Here is a 23,785-nt window from a genome sequence, read left to right as displayed (position 1 = left end):
TAATTGAACAGTCAATATGAACAACTTGTGTCTGGAGATACTGGGTAAATTTTTAATTAAGAATTGTTCACACCAGGTCTGCTGTGTAAGATATGCTTTTGTTTCTGACAATTTTATATGGAACTATTTCAACTCAAGTCAAAAGAGGTTGCTAAATACCTGCTAATTAGCTAGCATGGAGAAGCAGAAAGAAAAATTTTAAAGTAAAGAAAAGAATAGGAAAAAAACCTTTAATTGAAGAGACTAACCCTTTCCCATTGAGAATTCTTGATTAGTTTACTGTGTATGTGTGCATTTATTTCTGGGCTCTCAAATCTGTTTCACTGGTCTGTGTGCCTGTGTTTATGCCAGTACCATGCAGTTTGATTACTATAGCTTTGTAATATAAATTGGAATCAGGAAGCATGATGCCTCCGGCTTTGTTCTTGATCAAATTTCTTTAGCTACAAGGAGCATTTTGTGTTCCCATACAAATTTTAAGACTTCTTCTTTTTTCTGTCTTTGTGAAAAATGTCACTGGAATTTTGATAGGGATTGTATTGAATCTATAGATGGCTTTAGGTAGAAAGGATTTTTAACAATGTTAATTATTCCAATCCATGAACATGAGATATCTTTCCAATTGTTTATGTCTTCTTCAATTTCTTTCATCAAAGTCTTATAGTTTTCAACGTACAGATCTTTCACTTTCTTGGATAAATTTATTCCTAAGTATTGTATTGTTCTTGATACTATTTTAAATGAGGTTTTTTTTCTTTATTTTTCAGATAGTTTGTTTTCAGTGTGTTGCAACACAACTGATTTTTGTATGCTGATTTTGTATTCTCCAGTTTTACCAAATTCATTTATTATTCTTAGCAGTTTTTTGGTGGAGTCTTTAGGGTTTCCTATATACAAGATCATGTCATGCAAACAGAGACAATTTTATTTATTTATTTCCAGTATGAAACCATCTGTGGAATTCTCAACAGGAAAAAGATACTCTCCTCAACAGTGTTAGGAAAACTGATTGTCCACATGCAAAAAAAAAAAAAAAAATGACAATGAATTCTTATCTTACACCACTCACAAAAAATAATTCAAAATGGATTAGAAACTTAAATATAAGACCTCAGCCATAAGACCCCTAGAAGAAAACATAGGAAAATGCTCCTTAACATTGGTCTTGGCAACAATATTTTGGATATGATACCAAAAGCACAAGAAACAAAAGCAAAAATAATCATGTGGGACTACATCAAATTCAAAAGCTTCTGCACAGTGAAAGAAATAATCATCAAAATAAAAAGGCAAATGGGAGAAAAATTTGCAAACCTTATATGTGATAAGGGGTGAATATCCAAAATACTAAAGTAGTTAATATCCAAAATATATATCACACAACTCAGTAGCAAAAAACCAAATAATTCAATTTAAAAAATGGACAAAGTATCTGAATAGACATTTTTCTAAAGAAGACATATAAATGTTCAATAGGTACAATAAAAGGTGTTAAACATCACTAATCATCAAGGAAATGCAGATACACACCATAATGAGATATCACCTCACATCTGTTAGGATTTCTATTATTAAAAAAAGAAGAGATAACAAATGTTGGCTAGGATGTAGAGAAAAAGGAACACTTGAGCACTGTGGTGGGAATGTAAAATGATGCAGCCACTATAGAAAAGAACATGCAGAGTCCTCAAAAAATTAAAAATAGAAGTACCATATGATCCAGCAATCCCATTTCTGGGTGTATATCAGGAGGAAATGAAATCACTATCTCAAAGAGATATCTTCACCCCCATGTTCATTGCAACATTATTCACAATAGCCAAGACATGGAAAAAAACAACTTAATTGTCTGTATATGGTTGAATATATAAATATAGTGTGCCATTTATATATATATACTGGAATATAACTTGGTGATAAATAAAAGGATTCCTTGCCATTTTGATAACGTGGATGAATCTTGCAGGCATTATTCTAAGTTAAATAAGACAGACAGAGAAAAACACTGATCTACAAGTAGAATCCAAAAAAATATGAATCCATAGAAACAGAATGTAGATTGGTGGTTGACAGGGGCTTTGGATGGGAGAAATAGAGACGTTGGTCAAAATGTACAAGCTTCCAGTTACAGGGTAAATAAGTTCTGGTGATCTTATGGGCAACATGGTGAATATAGCTGAAAGTACTCTATTATATGCTTGAGTGCTGCTAAGACAGTAGATCTTAAATGTCCTCAACACACACACACACACACACACACACACACACACACACGTAACTATGTGAGGTGATAGATGTGTTTACTGACTTACTGTGGTAATAATTTCACAGTATGTAAGTATATCAAATTGTCATGTTGTACACCTTAAACTTACACAATGTTATGTTATATTTTGATATATAGCATCTATATCTCAATAAAGCTGGAAAGAAAAGACCTGTTCTCTATAATCAAGGTACATACAAGCAGTAGATGAGGGGAGAAAAACAGCCCACAAAAGGTATATTAAGGGAAACCTACTCTCATCAAGCAAATAGAAGTATTGCAGACATTATTTGTGAGCAGGCAATCCAGGCCAAATGAAAAGATTCAACTCTAGTGCAGTCTGCATTGACTAAATGTATGGTGACTGAAGAGCAGGGAGTATATAGAACCCAATGTAAGTAAAGCAAGAGAAGCATGGGAGAGTAAAGAAAGCTCTCTGGAAAAAAAAAAGTCAGTTGTCAAATTATTGTTCTGTGAAATGCTCATAGATTGCTTCCTTTCATTAGGAGGCTTTAAAAAAATCCCAATCTCATGCTCTTAAGCAATGTAAAAATCTCTATAAAGCAGCTATTTTCTCTCTAGCATATCTAAAATGTTTGTTTCACCATTAGCTTGATAAGTTGAAATTTTTAGACAACATTTAATATACATTTCTGCTTTTCTAAACTTCTGACACAATAGCATTGTCACAACTTCAAAAAATGAATATTCTATAGTTGAAATTTAAGGTAAGTGGTTTTATATATGCATTTTATATAAATTTAATGTGTGAGTTTACTGTTGGATTGATTTTCGAGTAGGATCATTAGGCTTACTGAAAATACAACATCAGATAGGAAGTCTCAATATGAATTCTTTATGAACCAGAACTCAGTTATCTCAGATTCATACTTTATGTCTAATGAAGAAATGTTCTATCACCTTATGCACAATCCTGTTCCTTAGTCCATTGTACATTTTCCAAAACTTGAATCCACATTCAATAGATAAATATCTGCTACAATACATAGTAGCTACTCAAGCTTCACCAGAGACCAGTTCAGGAACTTGTGGAAAAAATACTTTAAAACTGCATTAAAAACAGGATACTTCATTCCCTCATGGAATTAATTATCAATTATATAACTTCACAGCTACATTTCACAAGTGTTGTGAACCAATCCCAATGTAATTATCACTAATGGTGAGTCTTTTAACAGGTTGAGGTTTGTTTTAATTCACAGATTTATTTTTCTACAAAAACAATTCTTACCTTCACTAAAATTATCTTTAAAAACTAAGAAAAAGTTAATTATGTACATAATCATGTCAAACACAAATGTTCTTTGTTCTGAAAAACCTAAATAATTCTTTAAATTTTGAGAATTTATATCAGTATTTTTATTGTTTGGTCATGGTAGTATATCTTTGGTTGAGATTGAGTTATCACCTGAGTTTTTATAAATAAATATAGAACAGTTGAATAATTCATAATTAAAATATAATTTTAGTTGAAAAAATTATTAATGGTTTTATAAGTGGGATTGATCAAATGCCAGTTATTACCACACTCTACTTTCCTACAGTGATATATAGACCTAGACCTGACATTAAGTTTTACAATACAGACCCTGGAGTCAAATGTAATTTTTTTTTTTAACTAAATGCATAGCTTTACAGGATTCTTCATCAACAAATTTGCAATTTTTGTGAAGCCGAGAAAAGAGAACATTTTCTTTTCCTGCACCATCTATTATTGTATATGGTCAGCCAATTTCAAATATGGAAAGCTGGCTATTTTTTGTGGCTGTAGAAGTAGTATTGGTTATGTTTCATTTTTCATGTGAATTGCTGACATCATCAGCAATTTGATGCTGATACAAAAGCTACTACCCTAATTTCAAGCTCCATTAGCAACATATTGTATTGCTTACATTTATAGAATGGAAGAAATACAGACTTTCAAATAGTATAAAACAAAAAAAAGTGTAATACTTTTCAACTCTTGAAATATAAGGATTATATATCATAATATATCTTTTTCTTGTTATACTTACAGTCCTAAGAATTAAGTAAATGCTCCTAATAAAACTATTTTTTTAAAATTTTCAGCAATCATCATATACAGAATCCCTTATTCCTCTGTGCCTTAGTCCATAAAGATATTTTAAATTAAAAATTCATTTTGGAGTTCAACAATGTGTTTTTGTATGGATGTGTCTCAGGCTGAATAATAGGTTCTAGAGTGGGAAGAAGCTTAGAAAAAAAATGTAAAAATTATAATTTCATTTAAGGTGTTTTCTACAAAAGTATGTTTATTTTGAGCTGACAACTTCCAATTTGCATCTTCAAAACTCCAACCCTTACCTCTTATCTGAAGACCAGATTTTAATATAAAACTGGCGACTTGTTATCACTACATATATGCCTGATAGATATGTCAAATTCAATGTGTCTAAACAGAGCACTTGATGTCTCCGTTTCTACTCATTTCAAATAATGTCACAGGTTACTCAAATAAAAAATCCAGGTTTCTTCATTCCTTCTCAGAAGGAGTTAATAGGGTCATGTCTAATCTTTCCTATTTTGATGACTATCTCAGAAAAATAAAAATTCCAATTAGCCCACACTCCCTTCTCTGCTTGTTCTTTATGATGTGTTTATTCTTTTGTTCCCTAAATAGCAAGATCAACATGAAAGACAACAAGTGAGGGAAAGTGGGAGGAGCTTCAAGATGGTGGAAGAGTAAGACGCAGGAATCAGCTTCCTCCCCACACATACATCAGAAATACATTTACATGTGGAACAACTCCTACAGAACACCTACTGAACACTGGCAGAGGACTTCAGACCTCCCAAAAGGCAAGAAACTCCCCATGTACCTGGCTAGGGCAAAAGAAAAAAGAATAAACAGAGACAAAAGAATAGGGACGTAACCTGCACCAGTGGGAGGGAACCATGAAGGAGGAAAGGTTTCCACACACTAGGAGCCCTTTTGCAGGTGGAGACTGCAGGTGGCGGAGGGTGGAAGCTTCAGAGCCGCGGAGGAGACTGCAGCAACAGGGGTGCGGAGGGCAAAGCAGAGAGATTCCCGCACAGAGGATCAGTGCCGACTGGCACTCAGCAGCCCGAGAGGCTTGTCTGCTCACCTGCCGGGGTGGGCGGGGCTGGGACCTGAGGCTCGGGCTTCGGTCGGAGCGCAGGGAGAGGGCTGGAGTTGGCGGCTTGAACACAGCCTGAAGGGTGCTAGTGCACCATAGCTAGCCGGGAGGGAGTCCGGGGAAACGTCTGGACCTGCCGAAGAGGCAAGAGGCTTTTTCTTCCATCTTTGTTTCTTAGTGTGCGAGGAGAGGGGATTAAGAGCACTGCTTAAAGGAGCTCCAGAGACGGGCACAAGCCAGGGCTAACAGCGTGGACCCCAGAGATGGGCATGAGACACTAAGGCTGCTGCTACCACCACCAAGAAGCCTGTGTGCAAGCACAGGTCACCATCCACACCACCCCTCCCAGGAACCTGTGCAGCTCACCACTGCCAGGGTCCCGTGATCCAGGGAAAACTTCCCCAGGAGAATGCACGGTGTGCCTCAGGCTAGTGCAATGTAATGCAGGCCTCTACCACCACAGGCTCAGAACCCCTCCCTCCCACCGGCCTGAGTGAGCCAGAGCCCCCAAATCAGCTGCTCCTTTAACTCCTTCCTGTCTGAGTGAAGAACAGATGCCCTCAGGTGACCTACATGCAGAGGCAGGTCCAGATCCAAAGCTGAACCCCGACAGCTGTGCGAACAAAGAAGAGAAAGGGAAATCTCTCCCAACAGCCTCAAGAGCAGCAGATTAATTCTTCACAATCAACTTGATGTACCCTGCATCTGTGGAATATGTGAATAGACAATGAAACATCCCAAATTGAGGAGGTGGACTTGGGAGCAATGATATATATATTTTTTTTTTCCCTTTTTCTCTTTGTGTGAGTGTGTATGTGTGTGCTTCTGTGTGTGATTTTGTCTGTATAGCTTTGCTTTTACCATTTGTCCTAGGGTTCTGACTGTCCTTTTTTTTATTATTATTACTTAAAAAACTTTTTTTCTTAAAAATCATTTTTTATTTTAATAGCTTTATTTTACTTTTTTATTGTATTTTTATCTTTTCTTTCTTTCTTTCTTTCTTTCTTTCTTTCTTTCTTTCTTTCTTTCTTTCTTTCTTTCTTTCTTTCTTTCTTTCTTTCTTTCTTTCTTTTTTCTCACTTTATTCTGTGCTGTGTGGGTGAAAGGCTCTTGGTGCTCCAGCCAGGAGACAGTGCTGTGCCTCTGAGGTGGGAGAGCCAAGTTCAGGACACTGGTCCACAAGAGACCTCTCTGCTCCACATAATATCAAACAGCAAAAATCTCCCAGAGATCTCCATCTCAACACCAAGACCCAGCTACCCTCAATGACCAGCAAGCTACAGTGCAGGACACCCCATGCCAAATGACTAGCAAAACAGGAACGCGACCCCATCCATTAGCACAGAGGCAGCCTAAAATCATAATAAGGCCACAGAAACCCCAAAACACACCATAAGACATGGACTTGCCCACCAGAAAGAAAAGATCCAGCCTCATCCACCAGAACACAGGCACTAGTCCCCTCCACCAGGAAGCCTACACAACCCACTGAACCAACCTTAGCCATGGGGGAAAGACACCAAAAACAACAGAAACTATGAACCTGCAGCCTGTGAAAAGGAGACCCTAAACACAGCAAGTTAAGTAAAATGAGAAGACAGAGAAACACAGCAGATGAAGGAGCAAGACAGGAAACCACTAGACCTAACAAAGAGGAAATAAGCAGTCTACCTGAAAAAGAATTCAGAATAGTGATAGTAAAGATGATCCAAAATCTTAGAAATAGAATGGAGAAAATACAAGAAACGTTTAACAGGGGTCTATAAGAACTAAAGAGCAAACAAACAGTGATGAACAACACAATAAATGAAATCCAAAATTCTCTAGAAGGGATCAATAGCAGAATAACTGAGGCAGAAGAACGGATAAGTGACCTGGAAGATAAAATAGTGGAAATAACTACTGCAGAGAAGAATAAAGAAAAAAGAATGGAAAGAGTTGAGGACAGTCTCAGAGACCTCTGGGACAATATTAAATGCACCAATATTCGAATTATAGAGACCCCAGAAGAAGAAGAGAAAACGAAAGGGACTGAGAACATATTTGAAGAGATTATAGTTGAAAACTTCCCTAATAAGGGAAAGGAAATAGTTAATCAAGTCCAGGAAGCACAGAGAGTCCCATACGGGATAAATCCAAGGAGAAACACACCAAGACACATATTAATCAAATTATCAAAAATTAAATACAAAGAACAAATATTAAAAGCAGAAAGGGAAAAACAACAAATAACGCATAAGGGCATCCCCATAAGGTTAACAGCAGATCTTTCAGCAGAAACTCTGTAAGCCAGAAGGGAGTGGCAGGACATATTTAAAGTGATGAGGGAGAAAAATCTACAATCGAGATTACTCTACCCAGCAAGGATCTCATTCAGATTTGATGGAGAAATTAAAAGCTTTACAGACAAAGAAAAGCTAAGAGAATTCAGCACCACCAAATCAGCTTTACAACAAATGCTAAAGGAACTTCTCTATGCAGGAAACACAAGAGAAGGCAAAGACCGACAATAACAAACCCAAGACAATTAAGAAAATGGTAATAGGAGCATACATATCGATAATTACCTTAAATGTAAATGGATTAAATACTCCAACCAAAAGACATAAACTGGCTGAATAGATACAAAAGCAATACCCGTACATACGCTGTCTACAAGAGACCCACTTCAGACCTAGGGACACATACAGACTGCAAGTGAGGAGATGTAAAAAGATATTCCATGAAAATTGAAATCAAAAGGAAGCTGGAGTAGCAATTCTCATATCAGACCAAATAGACTTAAAAGAAATACTATTACAAGAGATAAAGAAGGACACTACATAATGATCAAGAGATTGATCAAAGAAGAAGATATAACAATTGTTAATATGTATGCACCCAACATAAGAGCACCTCAATACATAAGACAAATACTAACAGCCATAAAAGAGGAAATCCACAGTAACACAATCATAGTAGGGGACTTTAACACCCCATTTTCACCAATGGACAGATAATCCAAAATGGAAATAAATAAGGAAACATGAGGTTTAAATGTTGTATTAAACAAGATGTACTGAATTGATATTTATAGGACATTCCATCCAAAAACAACAGATTTTCCTCTCAAGTGCTCATGGAACATTCTCCAGGATAGATCATATCTTGGGTCACAAATCAAGGCCTTGGTAAATTTAAGAAAACTGAAATCATATCAAGTATCTTTTCTGACCACAATGATAAGAGACTATATATCAATACAGGAAAAAATCTGTAAGAAATACAAACACACGGAGGCTAAAAAACACACTACTTAATAACCAAGAGATCACTGAAGAAAACAAAGATGAAATCAAAAAAACACCTAGAAATAAATGACAATGAAGACACAACAACCCAAAACCTATGGGATGCAGCAAAAGCAGTTCTAAAAGGGAAGTTTATAGCAATAATATCCTACCTTAAGAAACAAGAAACATCTCAAATAAACAACCTAACCTTACACCTAAAGCAATTAGAAAAAGACAAACGAAAACCCCAAAGTTAGCAAAAGGAAAGAAATCATACAGGTCAGATCAGAAATAAATGAAAAATAAATGAAGGAAACGATAGCAAAGATCAATAAAACTAAAAGCTGGTTCTTTGAGAAGATAAACAAAATTGATAAATTATTAGCCAGACTTATCAAGCAAAAATGGGAGAAGACTCAAAACATTAGAATTAGAAAAGAAAGGGAGAAGTAAAAACTGACACTTCAGAAATACAAAGGATCATGAGAGATTACTACAAGCAACTATATGGCAATAAAATGGAAAACCTAGAAGAAATGGACAAGTTCTTAGATGTGCACAACCTTCCGAGACTTAACCAGGAAGAAATAAAGCATATGAACAGACCAGTCACAAGCACTGAAATTGAAACTGTGATTAAATATCTTCCAACAAAAAAAAACCCAGGACCAGATGGCTTCACAGGTGAATTCTATCAAACATTTAGAGAAGAGCTAACACCTATCCTTCTCAAACTCTTCCAAAATATAACAGAGGGAGGAACACTCCCAAACTCATTCTACGAGGCCACCATCACCCTGATACCAAAACCAGACAAAGATGTCACAAAGAAAGAAAACTGGAGACCAATATCACTGATGAACATAGATGCAAAAATACTAGCAGATTCCAACAGCACATTAAAAGGATCATACACTATGATCAAGTGGGGTTTATCTCAGGAATGCAAGGATTCTTCAATATACGCAAATCAATCAACGTGGTACACCATATTAACAAATTGAAGGAGAAAAAACATATGATCATCTCAATAGATGCAGAGAAAGCTTTTGACAAAATTCAACACCCATATATGATAGAAACCCTCCAGAAGGTAGGCATAGAGGGAACTTTCCTCAACATTATAAAGGCCATATATGACAAACCCACAGCAAACATCATGCTCAATGGTGAAAAACTGAAACCATTTCCATTAAGATCGGGAGCAAGACAAGATTGCCCACTCTCACCACTATTATTCAACATACTTTTGGAAGTTTTAGCCACAGCAATCACTGAAGAAAAAGAAATAAAAGGAATCCAAATTGGAAAAGAAGAAGTAAAGCTGTCCCTGTTTGCAGATGACATGATACTATACATAAAGAATCCTAAAGTTGCTACCAGAAAACTACTAGGGCTAATCAATGAATTAGGTAAAGTTGCAGGATACAAAATTAATGCACAGAAATGTCTTGCTTTCCTATACACTAATGATAAAATATCTGAAAGTGAAATTAAGAAAACACTCCCATTTACCACTGCAACAAAAAAGAATAAAATATCTAGGAATAAACCTACCTAAGGAGACAAAAGACCTGTATGCAGAAAATTATAAGACACTAATGAAAGAAATTTAAGATGATACAAATAGATGGAGAGATATACCATGGTGTTGTATTGGAAGAATCAACATTGTGAAAATGATTATACTACTGAAAGCAATCTACAGATTCAGTGCAATCCCTATCAAACTACCACTGGCATTTTTTCACAGAACTAGAACAAAAAGTTTCACAGTTTGTATGGAAACACAAAAGACCCCAAATAGCCAAAGCAATCTTGAAAAAGAAAAACTGAGCTGGAGGAAGCTGGCTCCCTGACCTAGACTCTACCACAAAGCTACAGTAGTCAAGACTGTATGGTACTGGAGCCAAAACAGATATATAGATTAATGGAACAGAATAGAAAACCCAGAAATAAACCCACGCACATATGGTCACCTTATCTTTTTTTTTTTTTTTTTGCAGTATGCGGGCCTCTCCCTGCTGTGGCCTCTCCCATTGTGGAGCACAGGCTCCGGACATGCTGGCTCAGCAGCCATGGCTCACGGGCCTAGCTGCTCCACGTCACATGGGATCTTCATGGACCGGGGCACGAACCCATGTCCCCTGATTTGGCAGGTGGACTCTCAACCACTGCACCACCAGGGAAGCCCATGATCACCTTATCTTTGATGAAGCAGGCAAAAATATACAGTTGAGAAAGGACAGCCTCTTAAATAAGTGGTGCTGGGAAAACTGGACAGCTACATGTAAAAGAATGAAATTAGAACACTCCCTAACACCATACACAAAAATAAGCTCAAAATGGATTAAAGACCTAAATGTAAGGCCAGACACCATCAAACTCTTAGAGGAAAGCATAGGCAGAACACTTTATGACATAAATCACAGCAAGATCCTTTTTGACCCACCTCCTAGAGAAATGGAAATAAAAACAAAAGTAAACAAATGGGACCTAATGAAACTTAAAAGCTTTTGCAGAGCAAAGGAAACCATAAACAAGACCAAAAGACAACCCTCAGAATGGGAGAAATTATTTGCAAATGAAGCAACTGACAAAGGATTAATCTCCAAAACATGCAAGCAACTCATGTAGCTCAATATCAAAAAAACAAACAACCCAATCCAAAAATGGGCAGAAAGCCTAAATAGACATTTCTCCAAAGAAGATATACTCATTGCCAACAAACACATGAAAGGTTGCTCAACATCACTAATAATTAAAGAATTGCAAATCAAAACTACAATGAGGTATCGCCTCACATCAGTCAGAATGACCATCATCAAAAATTCTACAAACAATAAATGCTGGAGAGGGTGTGGAGAAAAGGGTACCCTCTTGCACTGTTGGTGGAAATATGAACTGATAGAGCCACTATGGGGAATAGTATGGATTTCCTTAAAAAACTAAAAATGGAACTACCATATGACCCAGCAATCCCACTACTAGGCATATACCCTGAGAAAACCATAATTCAAAAAGAGTCATGTACCAAAATGTTCAATGCAGCCCTGTTTACAATAGCCAGGACATGGAAGCAACCTAAGTGTCCATCAACAGATGAATGGATAAAGAAGATGTGGCTTATATATACAATGGAATATTACTCAGCCATAAAAAGGAATGAAACTGAGTTATTTGTAGTAAGGTGGATGGACCTATATACTGTCATACAGAGTGAAGTAAATCAGAAAGAGAAAAACAAATATCATATGCTAATACATATATATGAAATTTAAAAAAAAAGAAAAAAGAAAAAAATGGTCAGAAGAACCTAGGGGCAAGACAGGAATAAAGATGCAGACCTACTAGAGAATGGGCTTGAGGATACGGTGAGGGGGTTGGGTAAACTGGGACAAAGTGAGAGAGTGGCACGGACATATATACACTCCCAAATGTAAAATAGATAGCTAGTGGGAGGCAGCCGCATAGCACAAGGAGATCATCTCAGTGACTTGTGACCACCTAGAGGGGTGGGATAGGGAGGGTGGGAGGGAGGGAGATGCAAGAGGGAAGAGATATGGGGACATATGTATATGTATAACTGATTCACTTTGTTATAAAGCAGAAACTAACACACCATTGTAAAGCAATTGTACTTCAATAAAGATGTTAAAAATATAAAATAAAAAATAAATGAGGGAAAGTGATTAGAGACTGTATTTAAGCACATGTTCGCAAAATACACACACAAACTCACACACACACACACACACACACACACATGTTCATCCTCAACAGCATTAACAAGAATTCAAGTTATTTCATGTGAATCCGCTATTTTTGGATTTACCAGTACCTTCCCCTGTGCATTAAGAAAAAACTCCAGGCTTCGATTTGGAATCTTTTATTTAGCAGTTCTTTCAGTGATGGTTTACTTTCCTGATGTCATATCATAAGATTTTCTTCTTATTCATTACATTCTTCTGTTTATCTCTCTAACTTGGTCTTCTTTCTGTCTCTAAATCTCTGAATAAATCTTGCCATAGCGTCTTGGCACTTACTCATTTCCTTGCCTGGAATTCCTCTTTCACAAGTCTTTTTATTTGTTTCTTCATGGTTCTTGATTCAAATATCACATCATCAGGGACCTTTTCTCAAACATTCAAATAAAATGACTCCAGCCGAACCTTCCCCATTCTTTCACCTTGTTTTGGTTCCTTCATAATTATCATCATTTGAAATTGCATTGTTTTCATGGTTATTGTCATCATCCTCTTCGTACATCCACAACACCAACTCCACTAGAATATGAGTTCTAAGTGGGCAAGAAATGGGATTTGCCTGTCTTGTTCTTGTATCCATAGTACTTGTTGCAAAGCTTATAACATTAGATGCCCAAGAAGTATTTTTAATTAGTTAAATATAACTAATATCATTCCTTCTTCCATGAGGTCGAACCTTCCAAACCCATGGGATACTGATTTGATTCAAACAATCAAACTTGATTTTTATCTCTTCAAGATAGGTAAAATGAAAAATGTGTTTAGATCAATAAAGAATTTTGTTCCCTTTGACTGTTTTTGATATTGCCCCATAGTTTTCCTGCTGATAATAGGTATTTCCTGCTGATAATAGGTATTTTGGCTGCTCTAGATTTTTCCCCATTGCTTGATGATTTTAAATGATGGAGGACTGAAACATAGACTGAACACAGGGTCTGAAACACAGAAAACTCTAGCTGTACTTAACATAGAGACCATATCAATGATCAAGTCATGGTACTGGCATTGGTTTAACCTTAATTATTCAGGCCCTACAGTGGAGAAGTATACAGGAAAGAGCAACTCCTTCCACCCATGTTATCATCAGTTTGAGTCAGAACATATTCTTAGACCTAAATTTCCAACATTATGTCTCAGAGCTCTTATGAGGCCAGAAATTTTTGTCTCAGGACAACAAAATACATAATTAAAGGTGGCTTAAGCAATAAGTAGTATTTGTCATATCACCTGATATTCTTAGGCTAAGCTGTTCAGTGCTGTCTTCAAGGAGACAAGGCCCTTTCTATTTGCTGCTCTTTATTCCCAGATTCAATCACTGATTCTTTGTCTTGCCCTAAATACATTGTTAAAGGTCGCTGTAGCAGTTTCAGGCATTGTATGTAAACTAAATCACATCTGGCTAAATATGTCAAAAAGACCACATATAACAAACGCTGGAGAGGGTGTGAAGAAAAGGGAACCCTCATGTACTGTTGGTGGGGATGTAGATTGGTGCAGTCACTATGGAAAAAAGTATGGAGATTCCTCAAAAAATTAAAAATAGAACTATTGTATGATCCAGCAATTTTACTTCTGGGTATTTCTCCAAAGTAAACAAAAACAATAGAAAAGATAGCACCCCTATTTTCATTGCAGTGTTGTTTACAATTGTCAAGATATGGAAGCAACCCAAGTGTCCATCAATAGATGAATGGATAAAGAAAATGTGATATATATATATATATATATATATATATATATATATATATATATCAGCCAAAAAATAAGAATGAGATCTTGCCATTTGTGACAGCATGGATGGACTTAGAGAGTATTATGCTAAGTGAAATACATTAGACTGAGAAAGACAAATACTGTATGATTTCACATATATATATATAGACTCTAAAAACAAAATGAATGAACAAACATACCAAAACAGAAACAGAGTTATGGTTGCCAGAGGGGAGGGGTCAGGGAGAGGAAAGAAGAAGATAAGGGAGATTAAGAGGTACAAACTTCCAGTTGTAAAATAAATGTCACTGATACAATATGTACAGTGTTGGGGATATAGTCAATAACTATGTAATATCTTTGTATGGTGACATATTATAACTTGATTTATCATGGTGATAATTTTTAAATGTATATAAATACCAAATTACTATGTTGTGTAACAGGAACAAACATAGTGTTGTAGTTCAATTATACTAAAAAAAACAAACAAATAAACTTATAGAAAGAGAGATAGGATTTGTGGTTACCAGAGATGACATATTGGAGGGAGGGGGAATTGAGTGAATGTGGTCAAAAGGTACAAACTGCCAGTTATAAGATACATAAGTACTAGGGATGTAATGTTCAACATAATAAATAGAATTCACTGTTATATGTTATATATGAAAGCTGTGAAGACAGTAAATCCTGAGTTCTCATAACAAGAAAAATTTTTCTTTCTTTAATTTGTATCTGTATGAGATAATGGATGTTCACTAAACTTATTGTGATAATCATTTCATGATGTGTTAAGTCAAACCATTATGCTATACACTTTAAACTCATACAGTGCTGTATGTCAATTATATCTCAATAAAACTGGAAGAAAATAAGATAGTTATGGTTACTCAAAGTTTGGAATGTAAACTTGAAGGTGTTCTTAGGCATAATGGTACCTCAAAGTGATCTTCTGCCTTAGTATGAAACCACCTTCAGGGAAAGAGCATAGAATAAATGGAGACAGTAAGATGTAATGACACAAAAGCCCCTTTAAGCAGCCATGCTTGAGATAGTTAATAGACTCTCCAGATAAGTTTAATTAATTCTTTTTTCAGTTGATGCCTATTTGAATTGGGCTTCTGTCACTTGAAATCACAAAAGTTGCTGATTGTAAATAACTACCACTTTGTTTTTGAGGAACGCGTGTAAAGAGAAAAATACAACAGATACTCAGCAGTAAATTATCCCTAGTAAATATTTTCATGTTGTTTATTGTTCTTTTTTATCCCTGCTCATTTTACATAAATCTTAATTGCTCTAATTAGTACATAAATTAATTAGATCTTATTAATTCAATGTGACTTTTCTTCAGCCCTTGGGACTAAATTTAAAACAAAATCAGTAACATCCATGTTTTATGTCCTTAGGAAAAAATAGGGAAGTAGTGATGAACAAGGGTGACTTCTAATCTGTATAATCTTCATTGTCTTTTGTGAAAATATGTGTTATTTAGAAAATAATTCTTTATACTGTAGGCTCACCTCTGTAAAAGGTTCAAAGTACTATCACCTAAGTAAATAATATAACAAATAAAACTGGAAATAAATTAATATTTAGTGTAGAAATAGATGTTTTATTTCAGTGACTTGGGTAGAAAAGCTACAATTATGGAGCTTTCAAAGATGATAGCATAATGATACAGTTCTTTATCTGATTTACAGAGAAGGCTGCCATTTGAAACAAAGGGAAAAGAGTAACTAGGACTGAACAAGCTCAAATTAAATGACCATGATTCTCAGATTTTTTTTTTCCATCTTAGATAAGACGTTATCATTTGGCTGAAAGAATGAGGAAAAAAAAATAGGTGGACTCTATAGCTTAGGTGACTGCAAATGGAATACATTTCACCTCTAATTGACTAGGACTGAAATGGAGGCAGTCTCCATAGAGACTGAAATTCCTCTGTGAGGGATGGCAGTTCTTCAGAGAGGCTGCCGATGGAGGACTGTATCTCCATTTCTAAGTGATAAGGAGCATGACATTAGGGCTAGATTCACTGGCTCCCATAGCTACTCTTAGCTGTTTTCAATCCTCCATATTTTAAAATATAGTGCCCTTTAAAAGGATTCAATTTAAAGAATTATAACTTGTTCATGGTAATACAGTGAGGCTTGGTGAAATATTTGAATCAGTCTAGTTCTTAAACTACTGCTCACACTATTAAACTTTGTTACATCAATTAGTGTGTATTGGGATTTTTTCCTTCTGTATGATTATGCTCTGAAATCTTGTGATTATATTGTCTCAAATACGTGTAATGATTTAAGGATTCATGCATTCTGTCTCTCAGATATAGCCTGAATTTTAATAATAAAATAAAACATTTTAATCATAAAATAAAACAGAAATGCAGGCCTTCCATTAACTACTTACACCATCCATCCTTTGCTCGTGTCCTCCACCCCAGGTTCTTCTGGTTTTTTGCTCACCTCACTGGCTGCTTCTCAGTTTTGAATATGTATTCTCCTGACTTCTCTGGCTCTATATGTTGTCTAATTGTTGGCTTTCCAAGAGGTATATCCAGACCATTATCAGATCTGAAATGAAAGTCCTCCTAAACTCTCCCCACTCCCCATCTTTCCTTCAAATTCCCATCCATGTTCCCTCCACTCTTTGACTCAAAGCAGAGAATTTTCTTTAAACATAAATGAGATCATGCTATTTCTCTGCTTACATCCCTTTCGTGGCTTTCTCTTGCAGAAAGAATACAGTTCAAAACTCTTTGCAAGGCTCTGCATTAAGTGTTCCTTATAATTACCTGCCTTTCTTCTCTTCATTCAATATACTGTAGCCATGTTTTTCCTCAATTCCTCAAAAGTGCTAACTTTGTATCCACTACTTTTAGCATTCTCTCCACAACTCTTCAGATGACTGAGTTTCACTTCCTTTGCTGTCATTTAGTAGGCAATTCATTCAAAGATGTTTTTCCTGATTATCTATTTAAAAGGTCCCCAAATACTATTCTTAATATTAATCTATGAATATATATACATAACTGAATCACTTTACAGTAGAAATTAACACAACATTGTAAGTCGAGTATACGTCAATAAAATTACAAAAAAATTAATCCATGCTATGCCTCTTTCAAAAACATACTGAAATCTGTACTAATATTTTGCACTGACCAATTTGCTTATATTTCCTCTTTCTTCTCCACTCAAATATAAGCTTCATAAAGCATGGGCCCTTCTGTATTATTCAGCACAAGATCACCGGTGCCAACACTGAGTGGCACTACCACCTCAAATGTCTAACCAGAGTTGATGTAATAGGTACCATGGTCCTAGCATGGACTTTAGGATGAAATTGATTCTGAATTCATGGTGGCTAAATGTCTTATATTTTGTTGACATGACTATCAAGAGGTATCTGTTCTAAATCTGGATATTAGTCATTATTAGATGTTTATTCATTTATTTCTATGATATGTTGTGACTCACTCTCACTAGATAAGATAATAAACATATCAAGTGTGATTTAGACAAATGTATTACTTTTATGAAGTACATGCATAAACAAACTTAAGACTGTCAAAGAAAAGACAAAGTTGAATAGCCACTAAAACAGTAAAACAGATTTTATTCAGGACTATTGCAGTAGAGGAAAAGAGACCTTAGTATTAAACCAGGTATAGTTTTGAATAAAGCATGGGAAAGTGGGAATTTATAGCCAAGGAGCAAGGTGGGGGTCAGAGGATAGAAAATTACCAAGAAGAAACATCAGGGGCAAGGGGGATTCTCTCCAAACCAGCATGAAAGACTCTTTGCTAAAGACAGGCCAGGATGATCAGACATCACCTGGGAGATGGTGAAAGATGAGGAAACCAATCAAATATCAAGGGTGGTGAATTCTGGTTAAACTGACTTAGCAGCGTTCTTGATAAAACTAGGCTTTTACAAGGCAGTACACAGGTGAGACTAGGAGAAGGTTTAAGAACCTGACTAAAGTTAGATCAAGAAAAGAATCTTTGTCACAACATATTCTTTTCATTGGTTTACTGAGAAAAAATATTGCATAACTGGTATATAAGGAACCCCACTTTTCTGAGCCATTAATTTCATTTATGCAATTAAAGAATCTGGAAATTTATAATGACCAATAATCGGCCGAATTATCTTTCTTTTAACAATCATATAAGCCTTAACAAACTCTTAGCTGCAGGTGAAACAGATTGGTGAGAACCCCAAGGAATGGGAAGAATGTGGGGCTGCCTTCATTCAGGAATATGCTTTTACCTGCTTCTAGATAAAATAAGTGCATTTCAGCGTATGATTATCTGAAAGTAGGGTCACCAAAAGCAACCACTTAAGTACATCTTAAGCAACTGTCTGTATGTAATGTCTGCTCAAGTTCTAAGGTAAAGGCAACATTCAATTATATTCTAGTAATTGAAGGGAGAGGAGCTTCTCGACTGAAATTTCCTATCATTTCCAACAGCCTTGTTCTCATTGCCAAGACATTAAGTGTTTATAAAAAGTGTTTTATACTTTTGTATAGAAAGGGTTTTAGGCATGGGTGAAATTAAAAACAGGCAAAGAACAGGCAAACAAAACTGTTCATCACTGAAGAACTACTCCTGCTGTTTAAGCTATATGTTAGGGGTATCTAATTATGTTACCTCATTAGAGCTAGATCTTATACAGATCATCCAGTTGGGGGAAAATTCTCTTTTTATTATATTTTCATAATAAAATATGAAGCTTTTCTTAGTTTGTGCCATTTTTAAGAAGGCATGAGCTTTTCTGTGTGTAAAGTTGTATGAGTGAATCAACTGTAGTAGAACCTGCATTTTTTAAAGCTCCCAACGATATGTAAGTTGGAAGAATTCACACTTCCTCTTGAAAAGCTCTCCCCCCTCCTTCTGTTCCATACTATTAGCCTCACCTCCAAGTTATCCTGCAGTATATACTGACAATGATTGAATCAGGTTTTCTTCTGTTCATATAAACTACTTGAAAGCAGCTTGAATTTTTGTTGTATAATTATTCCTGCATTTTAAAATATGAATCTTGTTCATATAAGCCTGAGATACCTCAATAAGTCCAAACTATAGAATTCATTAAATTTTCCCAGTCTTTCAAGCATTCAGTTTTCCGTTTTCACCAGTTCTGTCTCACAAAGTCTCCTGTCTCATTCTCACTCTCCATTTGTGTTCAACGATCTCTCAATCTGATGCTCTCTCAGCTGTCCTCCAAATGCATCTCATCAGATATTTGAAGATCATCTTGAAAGTGACCTTGGATTTAAACCTATTTTTCTAGGTTGAACAAAAAGACCACATATTTTGCAGGTCAAATACAGTTGAATATCAGCAATCTTTTATACTCCATGCTTACAAATGAGAAAGCCAATACCTAAAGAGTTTCAGTGACTTGCCCAATAATAACACCTTAGGATAAACTAGCAGGGAGTCAAAACCAGAAGCCTGATTTTCCATACATACACTCTTCTATCTGGCTGCTTTAAACATGTGTTACTTGCCTCATTCCCAAAGGGCAATGAGTTGGGGACTCCAGCAGGCAGCTACTTACTCCATTCACTTAAAACACTTTCCCTGTTCATATTGTAGAAATGCAAAGTAGACTTCTTCACATTTTAGTACTGCAGAAGATACAGTAAAATACCTACATGTCCCTTCATTCCAGTGGGCAAAGCAGTGATGAGCTGTTACTTCCCAGTACCTCCCCCTTCAAATACCATCCACAAGAGGTAAATTTCAAAAATGGTGACTCTGACAGCCACCTTTGTATCTCCCACAGTATAGTGTTTCACAAAGGTTTGTTGAATATAATGGAATTGAGTGAAATGTGAAACCCCCAGTTCCTATGGATTTTTGTCAAACACATGCTCCCTGGTTGTATTTCTCTGTTCTTAAAGTCTCAAGTTTCGCTCCTCACTATTCTTGCATGTTATTTCACTGATGCCGCAAATTTAGTGTTAAAACAATTTTTGGTTCATAAAGTCACAGTTTAAAATTAAAATTAGAAAAAGTTGGAGGTTACCTATGTTGTAAGGAGTCTTTCTTTCCATAATGAAAAAGAACTCATTAAACTAAAAATATATGTTGAAGAAATTAATTTTTCCCTGACTAGACATTTGGAAATCCTATTCTCTGATTATATGAAGGGTCATTAAATACCTGTTGGCTTGCCACATTCAAATCAATTGTTTCCAGTGAATTCAAGTAAAGAAGGTCACTGAAATCAACCATCAACTCAAATATGCAAGACTAAACTGCTATTTATCAGTTAATAACCTAGATTCCCTGAATCAATGTCTGTATATATTAAGAAGTAATCATTTTGGTAAGTTAATTAATATTGAATAGTTTCATAATGTTCTCACTGAAAAATTCCATGTTAGGCATTTTTTTCCCCTTTCTTTCTTTTTGTATGCTTCTTTAATAGCTTTACTTAGAAAAGGCTTCTACATAAAAATATAAAATATTTGCACCAAATCTTTCACAATTTTTCAAATATGGTCCACTAAAAATCAGTATATTTAAGGATTACTTTTAACTTTTTATTGCAATCGAAAGTGTCCTCACAGATGCTAATGTCTATTATAACTGTGCACCTAAAATGTTAACCTACCCAATATGTGCTGTGTACTAGATAATTAGGACATTTCCCCCAAAGCAATGGTATTAACTAAGGTTGACAGTAAGGGACTAATGAGATAGGAGAAATGAAAACGTAGAGAAAATTGTAGGAGAAAATCTTGGAATGTAAACATCAGCAATAGGAAGATAAACCATATATACTTGACCTAACCCAAAACAGTTTACAGGAATTACAAATTTCCTTCAAATTATATGCTATACTGACTGAAAGAATATAGGAAAAATAATCATCAACTAAAATCATATATGTGTTAAATAACCAGCCTACAAATTGAAAACTGCAAATATCTGTGGTTTCCCTGAGTTTTCTTTCCTTCAACATTTTCAGTAAATGTAATGACACAAGTGAAACCTTGTGGCAGTCACAAAAATACGGAGTTTAAATATGAACTTTGGATATTTTATGTCCCTTTCAGGATATGTCAAACATTACACACACACACACACACACACACACACACACAAACACTCGGTATACACATCTATCAATAGGGGACAGTTTGCAGTTTGATGGTGATATTTTTATTTATTCAACTTTTCTCTTTCTTTTCTTTTTCTCTCTCTCTTTTTTTTTTTTTTTCAACCAGGGTCAAACGCTGTCCTTCAGATCTGCCACAATCAGGTGCTCTCTGTAGAGCTCTGTCTTTGTTCTTTGGAGGGGATGCATTCACACACTGATGTGTACCTTTTGATGATCTGAAAAATGTGGGTGTTCCTTAAGGGCTACTGATCTAGATGTCTCCGTTGCTCGAAATAGATCAAGGGAGGCTTTCTCCAAAAATCCAGAGTCATATCACAAAGAAAACCAAGAAGATTAAAAGTTTTACTATTAAATTACACTCTTACCACTAAGAAAAACCTGTACCTCTTTTAATTTTTTTGGTAGAATTACCAGAGAACATAGCTATATTAACATGTCAAATTCGATACCTCAGTCTTTTCAAATTAGATAAATGATCACAATTCTTTAAATTAAATAATGAAGCTTATGTCTGCCAGAATGAGCAATACAATTCAGAATTAACTTACCTATATTGCTAGGAATTATTATGATATTGGAGTCTTGTTAAGGCATCAAGTTTTTAGAAAAGAAAGTGATAATACTTACCTATTTGGATGTGGCTGCATTAACTGAGAAAGGGATAAATAACTGAATTGACAAGTAAACAAGAGGGAATTGTGTAAATTTGCATCTTAAGGCTAAATGTTGAAAGGTTTTTATAGATGGACTTTGGCAAAAGAAGTGTACTATATAGTTTGTAGAAAACAGTTTTGATAAATGTAATAATAACTTGAAATATTTATCGTGATAATGATGATGATGGCAAAACTCCAAATAATCCAATGCATCAGCACCATAAATTAATGCCTTTCAAAAAAGGGAGATTGGAAGTTTCACTTAGAACCTTAATTTTCACAAAATGTCTTCACCAATAGTCTAGCTTAAAGAAGAATGCATTCTACAGGAAAACATAAGCTGAATGGCTTTTTGAGTCTTGCAGCCCATTCTCACATTCTCTGATATCCAGTTACTTATTTTTGCCATATGCACAACTGAGATAAAATTACTCAACATTCTACATAGCAGTCAAAAGTCACCCCCTCCTTGTTCTTCTGAGAATGGAGACCAACATTCAATTCCTATTTTTATGTTCTATTATCTGTAAAATGAAGAGAATCAAGTTTGTGCAATAAAAAATAAGATTAAGAGATTGTGAAAAGGGATATATTCTTTAAAATGCTTGGTAATATTTGGAAAAAAGACTGAAAGTAAATACAAATTGTGGTTATTCATGATTCAAAAAAATCACTGTACAGAGTGAGAAGAATTGGGAATTATTTGGTGGATCATGGATCAAGTCACCTGCCAGATGTAAAAGCTGTTGCAAATTAACTGAAGGGGAGAAAGGAGCTGAAGAGGAGACAGGAACATCACAAAGAGCTGTTAGTCACAGCTTAATATTTATAGTTCTTTTAGGCAGGGTTAGATTAGTCAAACTTGTCTAAATTGAATTCAAAGTGATACCATGTGGCCCGGATTCTGGATCCACAAAGCCTTAACACTGTTTTACTGAAATAATTGTCTTTAGTAAGCAACACGTTGCTTTTTTATGTGCTGTTGAAATTAATACAAGGTGAAGGCAATCTTTGAAAAAGTAAGGATAAAGGTGAAATTAAAGATCTTAAAAATCAATTAACTGGTCAAATCACATATCCTTTTTTAATGTTTCATACTAATAATTATCTATTACTGGCAAAAATGTAAGGAAGCAAAGATTTTTAATTTAAATTTTCATAAACAAGTATAGGGTCTTCAACTGTAATGCTTAAACTGTCATATCCTCTGCAATTAACTCTGCTGAAAATCCAGTCTCTTTTCATGGTTTTTAACACTCAAATTAAGGACACATTCCTTAGGCAAACCAGCAGTAGAACTGAAACCAGTAAAAATAATTAAAGAGAATGCTATTTATTTCAAAGATATTGTTAAAAGTCTATCATATTGTGTATACATGTGTATATATATAGTTACATATAATAGATTAAGACCATTTACAATCAACAAATTTGATTGAGCACAAATTTAAGAAATACTGTATACATAAATATTGTTTTCTCTCTAAAATGTCAATTTATAGCTCTTTTATGGTTTGGATCAGGGTACGTCACTCTAAACCAACTTTTTAACAAAGAGTAACCACAGTAGCAAGTGAAATATTTTAAAATAATAAGTAAAGCAACACCATATATGTGATATAAAAAAAATTAAAAGTTCTTGAGCAAATGAATACACCAAAATTGTTTTCAGTCTGAAGTGTTTTGATATCCCTGAAAATCAGGTTAACTTCATGGAGGAATATTAAGACACATTTGGATGTTTCACATACTTGTACTGAATGTCCTTCATAGTATCAGAACTGGATGATATGTATTATATTGAATATTTTACACCCACTAAA

Source organism: Globicephala melas, chromosome 17 (assembly GCF_963455315.2).
Source record: "Globicephala melas chromosome 17, mGloMel1.2, whole genome shotgun sequence".
NCBI classification, from domain to species: domain Eukaryota; kingdom Metazoa; phylum Chordata; class Mammalia; order Artiodactyla; family Delphinidae; genus Globicephala; species Globicephala melas.
This window is presented reverse-complemented; position numbering follows the sequence as displayed.